Raw genomic sequence first — 18321 nt, forward strand, 5'->3', positions numbered from 1 at the left:
AGTTGTTCAAACTTCAGCTTCTTGCCCATACCTACAACTTGGTCAGAACCAGCTCTGATACCAAATGATCTAATTCTGAGGAGAACTTCTCCTTCCTAAAATTTGACCATCCTCTAACTCTTTGCATGTAAACAAAATGGATTTATAAACAAGTTTTATGATCTCTTCAAGGATGATGAGTTAGTTTTCATATGAACATTAAACAAGAAACATATCCACATGTAACTCAAAAAAGGAAAACATGAAGAGAGGAAAAATAGAATTTGATGACAGATTTCACCCCTCCTGGGCTACATCTTTGGGCCTGTTAACACAGTTAGACCACTCCATATATTTCAGTGGTAAAATAGTACATGAAATTTGTTGACAAATGAGTGGCTTGTTTCCCCTTCAAGGAAACATTCTCCTGTAAATAATTCTCACTCTAAAAAGTATGACCACCTACATTTAGTCATAAAACAGTCAACATGAAAAGGGATCTCACATCAAGACCTTATACTCCACCTGAAAATTGAACATAAAATGTACAACAACTCTACATTGAAGTACTGAAAAGGGATTTCGCCAAAAATACATAACAAGAAAAGACAAAGAGAAGTTGCACTGTAGAAGTCACAGTTGTTGCAGATAAAATATGAAGGATGGAAACCCCTACAAGGTTCTCTCCATGCTCAAAAGGCCTTCAAAATTGCTTCAAACCACTAATTGTTTCTGCCACTAAAAGACCTAATCATGTAACATTCCTTCCAAAAGTGCTCCAATCAGTAAACTAAGGCTGCCAATAGATTCAAAATGTCCAAAATCCCCTATATTGGCTCTTCTTGGGATCAAAAAGACCAAAAACTGATCAAGTTATGGCTCCCCCAAGTTTCTTCTACTATTCATCCCTCAATATCGTTGAACCTACTAACTGTGTGACATTTTCACCCTTTAAAAAATTCAAGAGGCAACAATTTCACCCGCAAAGGATGTATTTTATCGCTTCATTAGTTTTCCCAATAACCCTTTTGCACAAAAACAAGGTCACATGGGCACATGCAGCTGGGGGTTGGGGCCAATGGTTTGCCCTCACCGGCTTTGGCACCTTTCTCATTGAGCAGGTGGTCATGTGTAGGGCATTGTGTCCGGGGGTCAGGGCTAACCATTTGCCCACGTCGGGCTAGCTCCTTAACTCTGATCGTTTGTTACGTGCCTACATGTGACTAGGGGCCGACCTTAAATTCTGACCCTGTCAGACCCAACTCCACACCAGGTCACATGGCACACCATAGCACCAGGGACTGGGGTTGTATCCCTGCCCTCACACTGGTATCTCACACCTAAACCGCGCAGGGTTGTATGAATGGGCAATGACTAGGTGTTGGGGCTAGTCCCCACCCCATTCTACCTTCTTCCATGGTCCTATGCCATACCCTGTGACTAGGTGTTGGTCCCCATCGGTGCTCCAACTTTGCTCCATCGCCAGGGTCTCATGGAGGGTGACACGACCGGGGGCTAGGGCTAACACCCAATCCCTCTTCCCAAACGCGCACAACATCAAATTTAAATATATGTGGTAGATTATATGGTTAAGAAACAACCCATGGGAGAGACAATAGAGTTCTGGACTATGTGGCGGTAGTTCGCCCAATCAATCCCTGGCGAGGCCTTCGAGTCCATAAACAATTTTTTAACCAATAATGAGGCACCATGTGGTGCCTCTGTTTGGGCCACGTGGTAGCATTCTTATTGTGCCACCCAAATTTACTTGGACCAATCAAATGCAACCAACTCACACATGTACAAACTTGACACTTGGAAATTTTTGGTTGGTCCACCATATGCTCAGTTGACATGTTGACGTCATCATGACATCAATAGTACGGACAACCTAGTCAACCTACCTACAAATTTTTTTGTTGTTGGACAAAAAATTCAGAACATCATAACTTTGTCATACAACATCAGATTGAGGTGATTCAAGTGTCATTGGAATTAGTACGAAGAACATTACGACTTGACACTAGTCTCGAAAGATTTTGGGAACTTTCATTTTTGAGCCAAATATTGATCTCTGAATCAACGTCACCACCCCAATTTCCTTCAGTATCAAGTGGTATCTTACAGATAGATGTAAAGGCCATTTGTAAAATTGACATTATCGACACTTTGCAATCATGCCTATATGTGCACCAAAGTAGAGAGCATTACCAAAAAGTACCTTATGTAGTAGTGTGTAAAAAAAACTCGATAAAATATATAGACAACATAAATTAATGTCACTTATCAATTATTGAACCCACTCGATGTAGGTCATCATCATCTCAATCACTTAGGATACCCCTTCAAATACAATAGATTGACCAATCGCCACCGACCAATTTCCTTTCGAAAATCTCATCAAGAACACAATCGGAAAATATCTTCAATGATGACGCAAACCATTAATGGATTACCCCTCATAACATCAATGGCCAAATTGGAAAATGAATATTCCCCCATACCAATTAATGACCCAAAGAGATTCCTTCATGATTGAATTAAAAATTCAAATATGTTACTAACTCCACCCACCAAAATGAATGCACTTATGTAGCAGTAAATATCCTTGGAAATCCACCACTCAACCAATACCAAATGAGAGAGGAGCAGGAAAATCCATAGGAGAAAAGTTTCAGAAGAAATACCACGTAAAAAAACCATCTAGTGTGTCTCAGATAGACCACAAAGAAGACCAACAAGTAGCGACTAAGATCCTCAAAAATCCCCCGATCGACTAATCCCAAACCAGAGAAGGAGTAGGAAGATCCACAAGAGCAAAGGTCCAGAAGAAATACCACATAAACAACTAGCTAATGCATCTCAGATAGACGATCGAGTAGACCAACATCTAGAGTGGAAAACAAATTGTTATTAGTGTACCTTAAAAAAATAAAAACCAATAGAGATCCATGATGTCATCAAGAATTAGGATAAAAATGAATCTAGCTCAGATAATTATGCTTAGACGTATTGCACCAAGAAACACCAAAAAATGCACTAGCAAAGACTACATTTAATCCATCTACCTCCACAAATTACTGCCCTTGTGAATTTTGTGACTAATGCTTCCACAATCCAATCTTTTATCCTCAGTGTCTGCTTCTCGCAAAAATTTCCATAGATATTTTGAAGTAGGCATATTGTCTACCAACAGATATTCTATAATTTTCCTCCACCATCCTTGTAGAAATTATGGTGTAGATTTGCAACTACTCGTGAAGTTTTAATCAAAATCACAAGACATAAACCTACTCTACTACTCTGCAAAAGTTAATTCACAATTTAGAACAAAAAATTTTGACATGCAATAAGAGATAACACACATGCACACAATATTTTTCCTAGGGAAAGAAATCTGCTAAAAACCCGAATGCCTTCTTGCATTAAACTAATGTATAGAGAAGTATTAGAATTTCTTTGCTCAAATGAGCACAACATGCAAGTGAATAACCAATCTCTCTAGTCACTAAGAAGCTCTGAACCAGACTTAGTCAATTCCTTCCTTTTCTTGAGCGCATATTTCCTTGTGCAAGTCCTTGAGAATTTATTCCACTATTATTTAGGGATTTCTACAAAATGGATTGTGCAATTCCCAAGGTTGATCATCTGACTGCATGCAACAATTGTACAGTCAAGACTAGTCTATAACTGATGTTACACTACCTTTGAATCTCCACCATAGCTGGGGAACTCAAATTATTTGCATGCATAAGCTATTTCAAGTTGATTTATTAGTTAACTGGATGATCACTGAGTTTGACTGAAGTCCCATTGCACAACTAACCTTCCACTAGTTCCTCCAACAATTGGAACTAGTTTAACTGAAAACAACTTGAGATAACTAACTTTGATTTCTAAAAATTAGAAATCACACATGCTTAACTAAACTCTAATTTCTCCAAGTTGAATTTACTAAGTAAACCGAGTGACACAAGCCATGACACACAAGTCAATTGCATCCAAGTTGTACGTTGATGTGGAAATTCAATTTTTCTCAATTTAATCAAGGAAATATCAAATTGAGAATTTCTTGCTACATTTTTCAACATTCCCTCTCAGTAAGAAAAGGATTATCAACCACCCCTATCCTGCACTCGTGGAACTCGAACTTCCCTCTTGACAAATCTTTTGTTAAAATGTCAGCATCTTGTTCCTTTGTCAGAATGTAGTGTAGAAACATTATCTGCCTCTACACACAATCTTGTAAATGGTAATACCAGATATCTATATGCTTGGATCGACTGTGAAATACAAGATTCTCATAGAGCTTGATGCAACTCTGATTATCACAGTAGATCACAGTTGGATCCATCATCTGACCAAACAGTCCAACAAGTATCTTTCTCATCCATATCGCCTCACATGTTGCTTGACTTGCAACCATGTATTCTGCTTCTGCTGAGCTGAGCGTCACATATATTTGCTTCCTATTGTACCAAGAAACAGTTATGAACCCAACACTAAAAATTCCACCTGATTTACTTTTTCGGTCTGATGGACTTCATGCGAAATTTGCATATGTGAAGCCACACAACTTCACTCGCTCTGTCCATTTGTACCATAGTCAAAATTGCGTAGTACCATAAAACATTCTTAGTTGCCTTCCAAAATAATTTGGTTGGCCTAACCATAACTTGGTTTAGTTGGTTGACTGCATAGCACATATCTAGTCATGTGTTCACAATATACATTAGTGAACCCACTAGCTACCAATAAATGGTAACACCCACTTCTTCACTTGAAGTGGCATCTTCCTTCCTCCAGTTGGTCATTCAAATTCTCTCCATGCAGAATCTCTAGAATATCTAATTTTCATATTTTCCTTGAGAGACAAACAGTTCCCCATCGCCTTGCCATACTTCCAACCCGAGGAATTAGTGCATGAGACCCATGTCCTTCATTTCAAATTCCCTTGCAAGGTCCTCCTTGCAAGATCTGATCAGTGGCTCGTCACTAGTTAAAATAAAATCATCAACATATAAGACAATAACAAGCAATTTACCTTCTACCAAGATGCGATAGAGGTTTTCATCCACTTCACTTTTGGTGAAGCCCAAACTGGTGAGACAACTATTGATCCTTTTGTACCAAGCACGGGGTGCTTGTTTGAGACCGTATAATTCTCGCTTGAGCCTTCACGCATGAGACTCCCAATCAAATGTCTCAAAAGCTTATGGTAGTTCAATGTACCCGTTCTCCTCAATAACCCCATTGAGAAATGTTGTTTTTACATCCATCTGGTGGATCTTCCACCCCATATGCGTAGCCAAAGAAAGAATCGATCTAAGGGATGAGTACCTTGCTACAGGAGAAAAGGTATCCTCATAGTCAATTCCCTCAACTTGAGAGTACCACTTAGCCACAAATTTGGCCATATACTTCTCTATGCTTCCTTATGGTGTCTTCTTCACCTTCAAGATCCATCTCGAACCCACTATTTATTTATGTGTTGGTCTTGGGACCACTTCCCAAACACTATTATTTACAATGGATTTGTATTCCTCTACCATTGCATCAACCCATATATGTAAGGCCCTATCCTAGGGTCTTCTAACAGATTTATTTTCTTTGGAAATTAAATACAATAAGAGGAAATAATTTACTTTCTTACAAGACATTTAAACAACAAAAATTTACTATTTACATTTTAATCCTTACAACTTATAGTGAACATTTCATTTCAATAATTTACATGAGTAACCTATGCATAGAGGAATACCTGTACCGGTGGCTGGAGATGCCCTTGAGCTGCTACTCCTTCTGAAATGCTCCTCTCGACTACCAACTGGATTTACCTCCCAGCCAACTAAGAAATAATTCCTAGCCCAAGAAACCTCCACAGGTTCCCTAGCCCTCCGAGCCCAAGTCCAACCAGATGTAGTGTGTGTGTCCAAGACCAAGATAAATAATATTTCCCTCCTCTCAACTAACCCAAGAAACCTCCACAGGTTCCCTAGGTCTCCAAAAATCATAGCCCACCTACAATCATAAGCAAGACCCAACATCCTCATTTCTCCCTTCCTCCTTCCCTTTTTATGCCCTTCCTCTCATTAATGTCATTAACTTCTCCTCCATCCTTACAGTTGACTTCTCTTCTCCCAAGTAAATCTGAGAGTACATTTGGAAATGTGATATGAATATAAAATTGGGAAATTAATGGGAGAGGACCATGTCTTCTCCCAAGTAAATCTGAGAGTACATTTGGAACTGTGATATGAATATAAAATTGTGAAATTAATGGGAGAGGACCATGTCTTCTCCCAAGTAAATCTGAGAGTACATTTGGGAATGTGAGATGAATACATATATTGGTAATTAAATGGAGAGGACCATGTCTTCTCCCAAGTAAATGTGAGAGTACATTTGGGAATGTGAGATATATATATATATATATATATATATATATATATATATATATATTGGTAATTAGTTGGAGAGGACCATGTATTCTCCCAAGTAAATGTGAGAGTACATTTGGGAATGTGAGATGAATATATATATATATATAGATATTGGTAATCAAATGGGGAGGACCATGTCTTTTCCCGAGTAAATGTGAAAGTACATTTGGGAATGTCATATGAATATATATATAATTTAAAATAATGGAAGGAGACCATATCCTACCCAAGATTCAATTTGAGAAGACAAGTTGGGAATTTGAATAATAGAAATAATGAATTTTATATTAGTAAATAAATTTATAGTTTCCCAAATGAAGGTATTCACCAATATTTCTCAATATTATCAGGTAATGTAAACATTAATAAAATTTGCATGATAAGATTAAGTGGGGCATTACATACACCCCTCCTTCAGAAAACTTCGTCCCGAAGTTAGAGTGAAAAGATACAAGGAGTTCGAAGGCATAACAAAATAGAGAGAGTTGTAGTAGTAAAATTGATAAGTCAGACAATGACATTACTTTCCCCCAAGAGTCTCCAACTGATCTATATCCTCCTATCCATCATGACCTACTTCCGTTCCCACCCTATCTGTCCTCTGCTGCTTTATCCAGTGGCATCGACCATACTAACCACTGATAAAACCAACATGGTGGAAGCGTCGACTACATCGACCTAACTTCCCCAGTAGGCAATTGGCAATCGTCATCACACGTATAGGGGAGCATGTCCACCACTGCCCTCCCACGATTCCAGGTTTCAAAGGATACACTGTGGTAAATGCTTCCACCCCTCCTTACAACTAGGGTCAACACCCTAATACGGACCACACTATAGTGCTGGTTGGACTTGTCATCGAATAATCTAGTCAGGTAGTCTTGCCACCTGTCATTTGCATTTTACTCATGTCATATGAGTGCATATCAAGTAGATACCAAATGTAATAGAACAATGTACATTATACCTTCCTCATGAGATGCCTCAACTTACCCTCAATGGAAGAGTAGATCTCGGCTATCATATAGTTCTTTCCCCCTGTGGGTTAGCTCTCATTCATGCATTTATATAACAACAAGATATATAATCATCATGTTATTAAGTCTAGTATCCATGTGTCAATCTTGCAGTTCATACTAGAAATAAATCATAAATTCACTAATCATTCGTTTAAACTAATCATATCCACTTGAGCCATATATGAAACAAAATAATTATGATAAGTCATGCACTATATAATTCACCACTAAGTGAGGCATACATTTAGGCCATATATCAACCATTTCCATCATCAATATCAAATCTATCAATTGATTTATATAAGTAGATTCACGTGTCCAACCAAATGCATCAATATTACATAATGTTCATAAATAATAACATGGGACTGCAAAATAGAGCCTTAGCATGGGTAGCTATCTAAGTCAAAATGGGCATCATAGATGCTCATGTGACAACCTTGTGAAACCCCTCGATAACAATTAGAGTTGAAACAGATTCAACTGTCCACCATGGAAAATAGCATTTGAACCCAGATATGCTATAAGGTGGTACCAAAACCAAAATATTGGCAAGCAACTGATTAGTGCACTATCAATTCCACTAGAAGGCGCTAGTATAAGTTTTATGCATATAAATACCTTAGTGAATATAAAAGTCTCACTCTTCCAATTTGTCGGCTTTTCATCTTCCAAACCAATTAGTTAACTTGAAAATAAAAGACTCAAAACTTCAGAAACTGTTTCCCTCATGATTTTCATACTTTATTTTTTTTGTAAATTGAGAGAAATGTCCTCTAAATGTCAAAGGTTTTATATATTTAATCATTGTTTACTAGTACTAAAACAATTTCATGATATATATTGCAGCTCACAATATGACCAGACAAATGAGAAATAAATAAACGAATGGAATAATTTCCTTTGCCCTGCTGCTATTAGTATTTCCCTTCTAAATGGCACCGCATTTCTAAAGATGCCTACTCCTTTCACAAGTGGCTAGTGACCACAAAAGTTGCGAAGAAAGTTGAGGGTCCTTTTATCCAAAACTAGAGACACATTATTTTTCACGGCATTTTTATTCAACACTAGAATAAGGGTAAAAGTGTATCCTAATATTTTCACTGGTCTTTTATTGACTAAATAAGATTTCATTCTAAAATCCCAAATTCTCTACGAATTGATCTTCTCATTTAATTTAAGATCATTAAAAACAACTATCACAGTAAGCCTTACACAAGTCCATGGTATTCAATCTATGTTTTCACTAGATAATTCCACCACCCATAGAATAATCATTAACGTGACATATAGGATATTTCAACACATCCTAATCTGAATTCCCATGCTTCATAGTCGTTTACTTCTCAAACTCGAGATTTGTTATTATGACTTCCTCCATGAAGAATGACAAATATACTATCTGAAAGATAATCCTACTATCCGAATGGAAAATCTACTGTATCTTAAATAAGAATAATGATAATCTGCTATCAACAGAATTAAAAGCCACCCTCGTATGTAAAATATAACTGACTACATTATTTAGATTGGGACACATTTTGGGTATAAATTACTGGCCCAAAAACTGCAATTTTCAGTGCAAATAGTGTTCACACCATCCATATATTTAATAGACACTGAGGTTGGAAACAAACAAGACCTCAGGTATAGATTAGTGGGAACAAAACTACAATTTTCAATGTAAATATAGTTCACATCATTCTTCAATCAGAATTCTGAGACCATTATAGAGTTTGTTCAAAACGTTCAAGTGACACATCCTTCAGCGAAATTTAATCATTGTGATGTGGCAGACTTAACTATACAATTAATGAACTTGGGCTGCATGTTGAAATAGAATAGCTACATCTTCACAAACCAATCATCATAGCTTGACCATAGATCCCTCTGAATGTCGGGAAAGTGACCTTGCCCATAACCATCGATCTATCTGCAACCTGCTAACTTTCCTATCATTAATTCTTTGGTTCATGTGCCAAAGTCATCCAATCATAATCATATAGTTTCCATGCATCTTCTCAGATAACAGAGATATAACGAATCATCAGAGTCATTGGATCAACATCCTTCATCAATCTGCTCATTTTAAGATGAGACAATATCACGCTACAATTGTATCAACAAACTTCCAATCACCAAATCCCAACAATACACATGCATGGGAACTCTCTCTCACATGCTCTTCCTATTTAACAACAACTTCTAAACAATAATATATTCAACTGACAAACATCAATAGTAGTATCATACCTACATCAATAGTACCTTTATATTACTGATATCACAAGTACTTCTGACTGTTTGAAGATACTAAGAGACTTTGATCTGAATTTTTCCTTGGAATGATCTGCTTTGTTCCTTTTGAATTGTTCGCTTCGAGTTTGATTATGATAAGGTGTCTTATGCAACACTGGTTCAGAGTTCTAGCCCTTATTAGCACTATTCCTAACATTTTCTACCACACTCTAGATAGTCCAAAGAGAACCCAAGCAATAGATCAATTCAAGTTATGCCAAGTTACTTCTTAGCCACAAATTTAAACTTTAGAACATGTTATCATAGGCTAGATCACTAGTTAAAAACACTGTTGGTGCTCTGTTTAAGTGTTGTGTGCATTTTACCTGCCTACCAACACCTCATTTCTGTTTTTTGGGTTAGTGTTGCCATGTAAACTGCTACAACTAAATTTCTCCTTGAATGCACAACTAGTCAACCTACAATAGTAATTATTCATTTATGGATTTACAGGTCCATTATATGGGTTTGAATGCAGTGTAATAGCATGGTACAGGCTACAGCCATATATTCTCAAGCCAGTGCACTTTGGCATACAATATAGCCACCACATGCTGATGTAAATATTTTATAACGGTCTTGCAATTGGGAACATTGACTGGAAGGAAAGCAACTTCATACAGCCATTTAAAATTCTGTTTATAAATGCATACAAGTTTTTCTTTTGTGCTTTGATTAACTACAGCCTATGTACATTGATTAATTGACTACAACCCTCACTCTCCAAACACGTGGAGTCAATTAGCTAGCATGATAGATTTATAATTGACTAATTGCACCTTGATTACAGTGATATCAATGAGAAGCGGTATTAGTAATTGTTATTTTTCTTGAAAATATGCATATGTGATTTTAATGAGCAAAGAAATGGTTGAATGAAGTACTGTGATTGCACATTGAAACATAAAGAGGGCATTGTTTATCTTTAACACAACAGAATTTGACTTACATCCTTGGTTGAGCATTTACCTTAGAACCATAAGCAGGTAAAACAGGTAGTCAAGCCATTGAAACCAGATTTGCAGAAAGCCATTCACCCCATGTCATGAATTCACAATGTAATGTTTGATCTCAGATTGTGATTATGATATGCAGAGACAATAAATTTTAATTCTGCAAAAGATTTGTGTTGGCAAGATTGACAGGCCATGGGTCTATGTTTTAGGGATCATATTCACACAAAACCTGGGATGCACAACTCAGTAATGGTGTATGTGCATGAGACTTTGTAAAAGATAATAAATCACAGAGTGGTATTATAAAATAGTCATCCAATTACAAATGCAAAGAAACTAAAAGAAAACCTTGACATAACTTTCTTGTGGTTTTGATATAAAATAGTAGACTAGGACCCACATATTTCCTATCTATGTCATAATGAATCTCCGTTGTATTAGTATATACTGAAAATCTACAAGAATGTCCATCAAATGGTCAAGTCCTTTCAATGTTCACCCTCATGGCAGAACATGCCTAATAAAATACTCCGTCCAAAACTACGAGTAGAAGTAAATCAAATTAATTGATGTTAGCATTATCCAGCTCATAGCAGCTAAATAAAATGTCCTTACGAAATCAAAATTTCTTGCTCAGAAACACGCAGAATATTTCCCTAATCAGTGGGTTGAATTCTCCTTCGGAAACTCAAGATGAACCTCTAATAAATGTGCCTCAGATAAAAACAATTTTCTCTAGAAAGGAGGGCTAAAACCTTTAGAATGTGCTACAGATATCATAGGCCGAAATGTATGCCTTATTAAACCTATCTTGAAGACCAAACTGATCCCAGCCAATAGCTATAACCAAAATGTAAAAATAGCCCAAACATACCTCAAATTTTGACATCCTCTTGAGATAATTCATGAGAGTATTAGGACAAATATCACAAAGAATGAGTACAAATTGATCCTTCTTTCCAACCCTCTCTAAAACTCTAAGACACCACAAGTCCAAGAGGTTCATTTTGGATGAGATGTCCTTGAAATTATTTTGGAAGCACTATCTCTCAAGAAGAGCAAGGACATTTCATCCCTTATTGAGTTGAGGTTAGAGGGCATGTTACACACTGGAACCTAAACCCTTGAATTCAACCCCTAAATATGTGTAAGTTGAAAATAACTCAACCTCTTCCCTCTAAAAGAAACTTTTATGAACAACTAAAACTTCCTTGCTATCCAAAACTAAATCAAAGATCTAAACATGCTATTTTAACTTTAAACAATCATCAATAAAAAAAGATGTATTCTCCTTAAACATGCATCTCTCCCTGCATATCCATTGAAGCTATTCTTTAAGGCCAACAATCTATAGGCATCCATTGAGGGCATTCTTTAAGACTAACAATGTGCACGCAAGCAACACAAAAGAACACCGTCAAAGACTTATCAATATGTGTCTATGAACAGCTTGTGAGACAAAGTGACTACAACAATGCAAAAGAGCATTTCTAGCAACCATTAGCCATACTCAAAAGGAGTGACTTGATGACAACTAGGAATAACATGGAAAGTGCCAAAGAAAAAGGGGTAGAGAACAAGCCAAATAAAAAGTCCCCTTATTATTATAAAGTGGTTGATGTATAAAGGTGAGGTGGCTTGGCAAAAATGATTGACCTAAATAAGGCTTTGTTCCCCAACAAGCAAAATGATCAGATTTTGCTCCATTTGATATAGCATGCCCCCCATCATCATGTCCTAAGCTAATCTATCCTGAATTTATTCCACACCTGCCCTCGTATTTTACCTAGACATGTATGCTTAGTACATACCCTGCTTGATGGAACCTTGATAATGAATTTCCCATTTCACAAAAAAAAATTGTACATTCTACATCATTAAATTCTTAATATTAAAACTATCTCATTATTTATTTACAAGACATTAAAACATTGAATCGAGGATATAAAATCTCAAGAGTGGCAATTTTTTTTTTTTAAGACTTGGAAGTGTGGGAAAGTGCCATAATATCATGGAATTTACGAGGACCAATTCCCAAAATGAAATCCATTATCCAATGGAAGTTATTTTTTTCTTCAGAAAATTAGACTATCAAAAGATGTGATAAGAATATTGAGCCAAAGGCTGTTCCGTGTTATCTATTGATAAACTCCCAAAAATGAATAAAAGGACCCTCTCAATGTGCATCATGCAATTCTTTAGAGGAATCCCAGTGGCATCGCTTCTTTGGTCAATGGTTCTCAAATCAGGTGGATACATTTGCAGAAATTGAGTATACGATTGCCCTTTCTCTATCCTAGAGTGAAATGTTGATTGCTTGGCACAAAATATATAATGGAACATTTTTGAATAAGCAATCACCTAAGTTTATTTGCCGGGAAATATGGTTAGCTAGAGGCAGAGCCATATTTCAGCAAAAGAACACCACCCCTAGAACAGAGGCAGTGAAACCTTGTGGCCTCCTGTTAGAAGCAATCTGCGTTAAAGGATTGAAAGGCCATAATGTGATGACGCTGGAGTAAGAAGAGAAAATTTGGCTTAAGGATCTTTTGATGGGAGATATCCAGAATCCAAGAAGTATCATGGAAAGACCCAGTCATAGGGCACCATGGCAAATCCACCTAGAAGATGAGTTTCACAGTTGGTTGACATTGCAGAGAAAGTCTGCTCTTTTCTTTGATGAAGCTTTGAAAGGCAACCGTAGACAACAATCCCGATGGACAACAAGAAATAAGTTTTGAATGGGCATTAGGATGGCATCTAATAACCAGGCTGAAGCATTAGCCCTTTATTAAGCCCTTTATCAAGGATTTAAGATCATTGTTCCAAGGTGGATAAGGAACCTGATAGTCATTCGAGACTCAAACATTATAATTAGAAACATGCACAACTCCACCACCCCATTGGACTGTAGTTTGGCAAGGCTTATATTGAAAATACCAATTGAGGCAAAAGATAAGACTCCAATGAGCATTATCATGTCCTAAGAGTGCGAAATTACCCAGTGGACCATTTAGCAATTGATGCCTCCGTTGTAATGTTGTCAAGCCAGGTATCGAATTCTTCCATCAAGCAATTCACGAAATATATCTTCAATACACATGATGTGAATTCCATCTTACTGAAATGTCTTGTTTTAAAATCTGCTTCAGCCCAATCTGCATTAGACTCTGCATCAGTCACTGTAGAGTTGTGTGAGTGCAATTGCAATTGCATTGTATTTTGTACAGTAGAAGAGATCACAATTGAGCTTGCTCGTAGGATGCCTAGAACAGTAAAAAGTCTGTCTAATACCTTGTGCTTACTGCCATCTCGGCCTTGCATGAGAAAAGCCTGCCATGGGTGCAACCAGGACCTGCTTTATGTGGAGGAGACTAAGAATGGGCCGAGATTGGAAAAGAGTGATTTCGATGTTGAATTCCCTGTAGTCCCTGAAGCACTTGATTTCGAATTTACGACACCCATTCAAGAAAGTCTATTTGCATCTGCATTCCATTGCGTGATGACTGGACAGAGCTACGAGCGAGATCTTTTAAGTCTAAAGATCAAGAAGAGAGAGGAACTGAAGTCATGGCTTCTGATGCCTTGGAAAGTTACTTGGCTGGGAGGGTAGATGTTAGGGCAGAAAAGTATTATACACAACTGCCTCCTTAACAATGCCAAGGTTCATAGAAGTGTTAATCAACGTTGTACTAATTGGGTTGTTCAAAGTGGATGGCTTCTCTAACTCTCTGGTAGCCAGAAGGGCAATAAGTCGTTATGTTTTGGACAGCAAAGGAAATGTGTTTTTAACTGGTGCTCAAGTGTTTGTGGACCTAGATGCCAATAACGACAACACCAGTGTTTGCCTTAATTTCACAGATTATTAGTTCATACAGCCACACATATATCTGAAACTAAATGGAAACAAGCACACAATTTAACCTAACTTGATAGTTTCCCTTTAAATTCCAAGAATAATTGGTCATATAGCCACACAAATATCAAAAAATCATCTTCATCGATACTTTTCAGGCAGAATAATGACACAACCAATAATATCAAAATGTATTGATGTGGAGTTATTACAATACTAACTCTAAAACTTCTGGCAAGGTGCTTCAAGAGTCTTAATGGCCAAGCATCCATCTCCTACCAAGGGCTGGGAAACCGTTTGATAGTTGGAGACACAAGACTGGGTTTGAATTAACGGTCATAGGTCAAGGGCTGGTTGCAAAGATATTTGCAATGTCTATTTTAAGACCTGCATTTTAAGATAATTATGCAATAATAAAAGTTGCCAATCAATCGTAATTCAGGTTAAATAACATCATTTCCTGGAAGTTATAAAGTGCAACAATTGTTCACGATCAATAACTGGAATCAAAGTGCGTCAATGCAATATCCATTTGATAAAAAAAACAAGTAAATACAAGGCTGGATTTCTAAATTACAAGGCCTCTACATGTCCAGAGAAGTAACGACCCTGGACATAGACGGAATCGAAATGGAGCTTTATAAAAATAGATTTAAGAAACCCTTGCACATTCAACACTAGTTGTGTGAAATTATACTTCATCCAGTTAAGCTAATAGAGCATACAAGAAATCCCTTGAAAAACTAGGTTAATCCCCTGAAGAAAGAAGAAAAGAAAAACATTCAAGGAGACGGAGATACCAGGAGCTTAATCCTCACATTCTTGCCATCGCCCGTTAATTAGGTCTCTAATGGCTCCCCAATGAACCTGAGACTACTACTCTGCATTAGCACCAAATTTCCTAGGTCGGCTCAAACACATCGTTCGTAAAAGAGACAGCCTGTGGCGAGAAAACCAAGGGGCGTAGAGCTCCAAATTGAATTTCCGTGAACACTAAAGATTGCAAAACCATACGAATCCCAAGGAAAGAAACCGACATTGGATCCCAAATGAAACCAAATATTTGCACGGATTCCACCATTTCTGAGAATTTCAGGCTAAATTTGGGTTTAGTGGGTTTTGGGTCCAGATTTTGAACCAAAGCTCTGATACCATGTGTAAGGCCCTATCCTAGGGTCTTTTAACAGATCTATTTTCTCTGGAAATTAAATACAATAAGAGGCAATAATTTACTTTCTTACAAGACATTTAAACAATGAAAATTTACCATTTACATTCTAATCCTTACAACTTATAGTGAACATTTCATTTCAATAATTTACATGAGTAACCTATGCATAGAGGAATACCTATACCGGTGGCTGGAGATGCCCTTGAGCTGCTGCTCCTACTGAAACGCTCCTCTCGACTACCGACTAGATTTACCTCCCAGCCAACTAGGAAATAATTCCTAGCCCAGGAAACCTCCATAGGTTCCCTAGCCCTCTGAACCCAAGTCCAACCAGATGTAGTGTGTGTGTCCAAGACCAAGATAAACAGTATTTCCCTCCTCTCAACTAACCCAAGAAACCTCCACAGGTTCCCTAGGTCTCCAAAAATCACAACCCACCTAAAATCATAAGCAAGACCCAACATCCCCCTTTCTCCCTTCCTCCTTCCCTTTTTATGCCTTTCCTCTCATTAATGTCATTAACTTCTCCTCCATCCTTACAGTTGACTTCTCTTCTCCCAAGTAAATCTGAGAGTACATTTGGAAATGTGATATGAATATAAAATTGGGAAATTAATGGGAGAGGACCATGTCTTCTCCCAAGTAAATCTGAGAGTACATTTGGGAATGTGAGATGAATATATATATATTGGTAATTAGTTGGAGAGGACCATGTCTTCTCCCAAGTAAATGTGAGAGTACATTTGGGAATGTGAGATGAATATATATATATATATATATATATATTGGTAATTAAATGGAGAGGACCATGTCTTTTCCCAAGTAAATGTGAGAGTACATTTGGGAATGTGAGATGAATATATATAATTTAAAATAATGGAAGGAGAACATATCCTACCCAAGGTTCAATTTGAGAAGACAAGTTGGGAATTTGAATAATAGCAATAATGAATTTTATATTAGTAAATAAATTTATAGTTTCCTAAATGAAGCTATTCACCAATATTTTTCAATATTACCAGGTAATGTAAACATTAATAAAATTTGCATGATAAGATTAAGTGGAGCATTACAATATAGATTTCTCTACTACTTCCTTGAAATAAGATGGCTCAGTCTCTATAAACTCAGTCATTAGATCCATGTAGCTAGTGTACCTCTTAGGTGACCTCCTTTGCCTGCACAAATTTGAAGGAGACCCCACATTCTCTCTCACATCCTGCACAAGTCTATCAATGCCCCTGTTTCTTTTTCTTCCTTCTCTGGATGGTTCTGGTTGAGTGAATGTGTCCACTCTCTTCTCCTTAATTTGCGGTTTCTCCAAAACTTTCTTAGGCTCCTCCTTTGGAGCTAAAAGCTCCTCTTCTAGTGGGATTTAGAGCTCCCTCTCAAGAGATCACCATATCTCTTTCTCTTCATCAAACTTTACATCCCTTCGCACAATTTCCATTTTGATGGATGACAAGTACACATGGTAGTTGTGGGGAGTTTTTGTGTAACTCACAAATACCACCAATTATGTGGTTGGATCAAGCTTATTCCTTAATTCTTTGGAATAATGGTAGTAAACAGAGGCTCCAAAAATACTGAAGTGTGACACATTTGGCTTTCTCCCCGAGAAATCCTCCTCCAGTGTAATCATGCCAAGAATCTGATGAGGACTCTAGTTTTGCAAATAGACGGTTGTGTTGCATGCCCCATCCCACAAATGCAGAGGTAGGCTTTGGTCATGCAACATCACCCTCTCTACTCCCAAAATGATATGGTTCTTTCTCTCAGCCACCCCATTCTACTGTGGTTTGTGGGGTGTTTTCAACTCTTGTCGAATGCCTTCTTTCACACTTTTTTTTAAATTCATTCGACACGTAAGCACCTCCATTATCACTCCTGAGAGCCTTAACCTTATTGTTGTTTTCTTTCTCAACCAGTTCCTTGAATTATACGAACTTGGAGAATGTCTCATCTTTCTTATGCATGAATAAGATCCAACCCTTCTGTGAGAAGTCATCAATAAAAATGACAGAATATGTGTGTCTGGCAGTGGAGGCTATCGAGAAAGGTCCACAGACATCAGAGTGGATCCTTTCTAGGAATGCATGTACTTTTTTGTCCAATCATGGAATGTGGATTTCGTGTACTTCCCCAATGTACATCCTTTGCATGCATCCTGCTACTCAAGTTCTCCTTTAGGGAGGCCAATGGTTATTTTTTGTATAACCTTGAAGGTTCCATGATGCAAATGGTCAAGTCTTATGTGCCACAGTTCATCGACATCGTGGTCATGCACTTTCTCTTCCTTAGTGCTTAATGCAACACAATCTTCCACATCTAGCTTATATAGGTTCTTCACACGAACCCTGATCTACTTCACATGTCCTAAGGCTATGTGTCTCAGGAATGCTTTTCCTTTGTTGAATATCACATCATAACCACAGTCTTCCAAAATTGTAACATAGATGAGATTTTTCTTTAGGCCTAGAATAAACATGACATCCTTGAGCCTGAGAGGGGAGCTTGAATCCCTCTGAAAGGTGATTGTACCAATACCGGTCACGTTGTACCTTCTTTCATCCCCTATCTTGATGTGCATCTAGATATA

The sequence above is a fragment of the Pinus tabuliformis genome, chromosome J (genome assembly GCF_031772625.1).
Source record: "Pinus tabuliformis cultivar Carrire ecotype Pingquan chromosome J, CPIR1, whole genome shotgun sequence".
In the NCBI taxonomy this organism is placed as follows: Eukaryota; Viridiplantae; Streptophyta; class Pinopsida; order Pinales; family Pinaceae; genus Pinus; species Pinus tabuliformis.